This window comes from Stegostoma tigrinum, unplaced genomic scaffold (assembly GCF_030684315.1).
Source record: "Stegostoma tigrinum isolate sSteTig4 unplaced genomic scaffold, sSteTig4.hap1 scaffold_89, whole genome shotgun sequence".
In the NCBI taxonomy this organism is placed as follows: Eukaryota; Metazoa; Chordata; class Chondrichthyes; order Orectolobiformes; family Stegostomatidae; genus Stegostoma; species Stegostoma tigrinum.
Window position 1 is genome coordinate 811,723 of NW_026728814.1, and position 6,155 is coordinate 817,877.

At 43.8% G+C, this 6,155-nt stretch overlaps 1 non-coding gene across 1 annotated transcript; it reads right to left on the bottom strand.

Moving 5' to 3' along the window:
• Positions 1-5,271: 5,271 nt before the first annotated feature.
• LOC132209367 (U2 spliceosomal RNA) lies at positions 5,272-5,463 on the bottom strand. The gene has a single exon (XR_009445459.1). It is a non-coding gene; the product is annotated as a U2 spliceosomal RNA (small nuclear RNA).
• Positions 5,464-6,155: the final 692 nt, after the last annotated feature.

Sequence of the window (6,155 nt, forward strand, 5' to 3'; positions counted from 1 at the left end):
ACTGCTTTTTTAATCATTGATGCAAATCATGTGGAATGAATATTGGAGGAATGGTTAGTAAGTTTGCAGATGACACTAAAATTGTTGTTGTAGTAGACAGCAAAGGCGTTTACTTCCCAAGCACAATGGGAACGTAATCACATGGGTTGATGGGCCAAGGAGTGATAGAAATAAGTTTAGTTCAGCTAAATGTGAGCGATTGCATTATGGTAATGCAAATCAGCGCAGGACTTAAACAGTTAATGATGAGGCCCTGGGGACTGTTATGCAACAGGGACTCCTTGGGGTGCATGTGCACAGTTCCTTGAAGGTGGATTGCAGGTTCAGAAGGTAGTGAAGATGATATTTGCTGTGCTTGCATTTATTGGTCAGTGCATTGAGTGTAGGAGTTGGGAGGTCAATGTTATAGGCTGAACAAGGCATTGATGATGCTGCTTTTGGAATACTGTGTTCAGTTCTGGTCTCCCTGCTATAGGAATGATGCTGTTGAACTTGGCAGGGTGCAGAAAAGATTTACAAGGATGTTGCAAGTGGTGGAAGTTTTGAGCTGTAGGGAGAAGTTGAATATGCTGGGTCTATTTTCCCTGGAGCATTGAAGGCTGACTGGTGACCTTATCGAGGTTGTTAAAATTATGGTGGGCGTAGGGTGAATGGCCAAGATTGTTTTCCCAGGTTAGGGGAGACGAGAACTAATAACATTGGCTTAAGCTGAGAGGGAAAGTCTTAAAAGGGAACCAAAAGAACTGCAGATGCCTTAAATCTTAAAAAAAAACAAATTTGCTGGAAAAGCTCAGCAGGTTTGGCAGCATCTGTGGAGGAGAGAAGAGTTTCGGGTTCTGAGGAAGGGTCACCGGTCCTGAAATGTTAACTTTTTTTTTCCTCCTTAACAGATGCTACAGGCCTGCTGAGCTTTTCCAGTGAATTTGTTTTTTTTTTAAAAGGGAAAGTGGGTGGTGCCTGTGTAGAATGAGCTGCCAGAGGAACTGGTGGAAGCTGGTAGAGTTACCCATCCAGATACCTCTTAAATGTCCTATGTGAATAGGAAGGGTGTAGCAGAATATAGGTCAAATGCTTGCAAATGGGATTAGATTAATTTGGGATATCTAGTCAGCATGGAAAACTGGGACCAAAGGGATTGTTTTGTGCTGTACAACGCTGACGAAGCATTTTTTGTTTTCATTTCAGATTTCCACAATTTTACTTCTGCACTATTCTTAGTCTTTCAGAGGGATCGAAAGGTTGAGTTACAGATCTATACAATGACTGTCCTTCCTCGCTGGCTTCCCCCACCTCTCTCTTTTGGTAGTTTTATGCAAACACTGACTGGATCCCTTACCTGGAGGATATTTATGAATGAATTTGTTCTAATGGTGATCCAGCATTTTCCCCAAGTATCGCTCCACACATGCCCAGAGAATTTCTCAGTTTCACAATCTGTGTCCTTCTGGTTTCTTACTCGCTCCACTTAACTTTCTGTTTGAAAGTATAGTCTGCAGTTGGAGAATTTAAACAGGTCCACATCCAGGTCTGACGGTCACTTTGTTTATCACAACCCAATTATCTCAGGATTTTGAACAATGAAGGAAAAAGCAGCACTCACATTGGGGAGAAATGCACATGGCGTGTGTGTTGAAGAGTCTGTGAAGATTCATCTGAAATGTCCGAACACCAGTGCAGTGACGCTGGGAGACAGAGTGTGGAAATGTGCAGATTGCAGGAAGGAATTTCTTCATCCATCCCAGCGAGAAACTGACCACCAGAGTCACACTGGAGAGAGACCATTGACCTGTTCTGCATGAGGGAAAGGCTTTGCTGATTCGAATTCCCCGCTGATACACCAGCGAGTTCACTCTGGGGAGAGACCTTTCATGAGCTCTGAGTGTGGGAAGGGATTCATTGTCAGCCAAACTGTTAACACACCAGTGAGTTCACAGACAACCACAGTTGAAGAACTTTGCTGTCACTCTCACTATCAAATGAACCATGGTTTTGGGCTGTTTGTACAGATGTTACCGATCCCTGCTCAATTAAAGGTGCTGGTATTGTGAATAAAATGTCACACTAACAGTTGTGTAAGGTAGAGCTTGGAAATAGTCACGTTGTCACAACACGTCGACACATTCGCACTGACTAAAGACTATCCACCTGCACAATATGTGAAAAGGGATTTCCTGGTTCATCAGGACTGGTTAACTACCAGCAAATTTCTGAATAAGTTGATTGGTTTGAATATAGCTAACAGTAGAATCAAAAATAGTATCAGTGATAATGGGAACTGCAGATGCTGGAGAATCCAAGATGACAATGTGTGGAGCTGGATGAACACAGCAGTCCAAGCAGCATCTCAGGAGCACAAAAGCTGACTTTTCGGGCCTAGAGAAGGTTCAAGGCCTGAAACGTCAGCTTTTGTGCTCCTGAGATGCTGCTTGACCTGTTGTGTTCATCCAGCTCCACACATTGTTATAGTAGATTCAAAAACCATGTGTTTTGGGCTTGTTGCTGGAGATCATAGAATCCCTCCAGTGTGGGAGCAGACCATTTAGCCCATCATGTCCGCTCTGACCTGACAAAGAGTGTCTTACCCAGACACTGTCTGCGTGAGTTTCCTCCAGATGCTCTGGTTTCCTCCCACAGTCCAAAACTGTGCAAATTATGTAGATTGACTATGCTAAATTGCCCATCGTATCTTGTGTGCAAAATGCAGGCATAGGGTAGGGTGTGAGACTGGGTGGGATGCTCTTTGCAGGGTTGATATTGACTGAATGGCCATCTTCCACACTAGGAATTCTGTGATGATCTCGATGGCCCTTTATTTGTTAGATAGGTCTGCACACCTTTACAATGACGGATTCTGTTGCTCTCCACAGACATTTGTTTATTGGAAACAATGTAATCTTTCATTTTGTGGATAAAAATCAAAGGAATGTTTGGATTTAAAACTTAGGTTTGGGATGAGTCATGTCCTATAATCCCTGATTACATTTTCCCTGTCGGCTATGAAACCTGGTGACCGCTGTGACTCTGCCTGGGGGCATTGCAGTCTCTTCAGCTCTTTACCTGGTGTCCGTAGCAGCGATGGATCTCATGATGGAAACATAAACCAAGACGTTGTATGATTTCTAGTACATATTTTCTATTTAGTCTTCTGTCCATCACTTCCCTAGAGGCTGAGATACTGGTCTGGGGACCTAGGTGTGAATCCATCTGGAAATAAGAATTTGATGATGACTGTGAATCCATTGTCTTTGTTGGGAAAAACCCATCTGTTCACCGATGACCTTTAGGGAAGGAAACTGCCATTCTTATCCAGTGATGTGATCATCCCATTATTGATTTTTTTTTAAAAATGTAAAAAAAAAACTCCTGCAAATACGTTTAACTCTGTCTTAATTTATTTGACAGCTGATGGTTCAAACTGCTTGATGGTCACTTTCTCTTTTGATCAAGTTGTGGCCATTTGGTGGTTGAAACCGTAGTAATTCTCGTACAAATAGTGCAAGCTCTGACATGCCACTTATGAACCAGACATCCACGTTGACCATATCCTGAGGCTGTGTACCATGAAAGTGAAATTTTTCACCATCTTATCTTCTTGTGCTGCTGTTTCAGGGAGCTATGGACTTGAACCTCCCAAACTCCTGAAAACCTTGAGCATTTCATCAAACTGACTTCCAATGGCAGGAATGGACAGGGTCAGCTTGGATTGATGAACATAATTCAGGCTCAACAAGTCTGTTGCAGCATTTTGAGAATGTAATTAGTAGTGAGTGTGGCCACCTCTCTGTACTGTAGTGATACAGATTCCCTGATCCTGATTGCCCTAATGGCTGACTGACACTGTCAAAGTCCCTGGGCTGATACCAAATGATTCCTTGGACATGCGGTGTCAGGATCCCCTGACTGAATCCTGTCTCCCTTGCCCTGACTGAGAACTGTTTCCCTGAGACTTGTAGACATGACCATTTGGTTGAAAAAAATGCATTAGTTGCCACAGCTGCTGACCAGCCCTTGACTGACTGCTGGTAATAACGATGCGAAGCTGCCTGACTTATGCCTGTGATAAGCAACCAGGCAAGACAGGAGCACTGTGGGACATTAGGTTCCAGTTGAGACATCAAAGTGCAAAAATGCCAGGGAAAGGCAGAGATATTGTGCCAGGCCCTGAGCAGAACATGCCTCAGGTGCTGAAAAGCATGTAGAGTTCTGACAGCAACAATGTACTTTGTGGGCAGGCAATTCTGCATCTTGACGTAGCATTTTTATTTCACTCTGGCTCATTTTGCTAGATCCGCAAATATCTATTGGTCTGGCTAATGTGAGAAATGGCTTTCGGCGTAATATGCCACTGACTTGGTCATTCACAGTTGTGTCCCACATCAGTGAGTCAGTAATCTGATTAAACTCACAGGCCTCGACTTGCGAAAAATAAAGCAGCCACATGCACATCTGTTTGATTGGTTGCTTTTGCACTCAAATGAAAAATGTGCGTTGTATACACCATATCCTTTCCTGGCTCACAGTGTTCCCAAAATCTCTCATTCAATACATCCAAGTCATCATCATCAAATTCAAAATTAGAGAATACTTCGATAGCATTTTTTTCTGAAATGCTATTTGTAATGAGGTAGTGTTGGCAGGTGATTTTCTTTTACTTCTGATGCCATGTGTGAATATTCAGGGATGGTGTTGGTGGGAAGGTGCAGCATGTACCAGGGATGAGGCAATAATATTCGGAGCAAGTGCTGAACATGCAGAAAAGGAGAGATTAACGTTTACCTTGGAACAAGCATATTTAGAGAAAGTTGGGTGAAAGTACTGAGAGAAAGCATTTCAGTGGCACGGTGGCTCAGTGGTTAGCACTGCTGCCTCACAGCACTCGGACCCGGGTTCGATTCCAGCCTTGGGCGACTGCCTGTGTGGAGTTTGCACATTCTCCCCATGTCTGTGTGAGTTTACTCCCACAGTCCAAAGATGTGCAGGTTAGGTGGATTGGCTGTGCTAAATTGCCTGTTGTATTGAGGGAGGGGTACATTAGGAGGGTTATAGATCTGGCTGGTATGCTGTGAGGTTTGGTGTGGACTTGTTGGGCTGAAGGGCCTGTTTCCACACTCTAGGAATTCCATGATTATGGTTCCAGAGCATTGAGCATATCCCAGCATATAGTTCTTCAAGGATAGCAGGAACTTCAAATGCTGGCGAATCTGAGATGACAAGGTGTTTAGACCTAGAATTTTTCAAGTTTTGATCAGTATGCTTTTAAAATTGGTTTAATAAGACTTCATCATTCCTGGGAACACTGCAATACCACAATAATGCATGGAGAAAGCTCGTATTCCAACTCCCTGCTCCAAAAATCAGTTTAATATAGGGTCCTTAGGCAAAGGACATATCAGATATTAAAGCTGATAGGGACAAATGCTTTTTCTGTGGTCTTGTCTTCACACCAAAACCACGAAAACCAAGGCCATGTTTCCACACATGAGATAGCCACCAACTGTGAACACTTGGTATAATCAACACTTGATCCTATTTTCCACCAGCCTGACTGTGTGCAAAGACTTGTAAATCACTGCTGACAGTTTTTACTGTTGTTCCCAAACTCCTGGGCTTCTTAACCAGAGCAAAGAAGTCAGTTTGCACCAGTGCTTTTTCATCACTTTTCTAGAAAACATCTTCGTAGTGAATGTAGATCATCGAAAATGTACCAATTAGATGAGGTAGGGCAGAGCTGACGTCACCAACAAGCCTCATCAACCAGCTCCATGACGAGCAGCGGTCATTGAGATTGCAGCAACAATCGGCAGAGAACCGCACACTCAGAGAATGTCCCAGCACAGAGGAAGGTGCTTCAGCCTGTCACTCTCTGCATCAGCTGTCTGTACGGGTAACTTCACCAGTCCCTCCCGATGCCCTGTAAATCTCATCATTCAACTCTCTCCTGAGGGCCATGAATAATTCTGTTTCCAGCGCCCTCTCAGGCAGTGCACAGCCGGCAGGAACCACTCGCTGAAGATAGTGGGTCCACCTCCCTTGATAAATGTGACTCTTTGTTACAAAAAAAAGGCGAATCACTATCCCCTGCCCTCCAAATCCATCCCACCCCGTGTTTCTTTTGAATGCGTAACTGCCTGCAGTGTCAATGTGCCTGCAGTTGC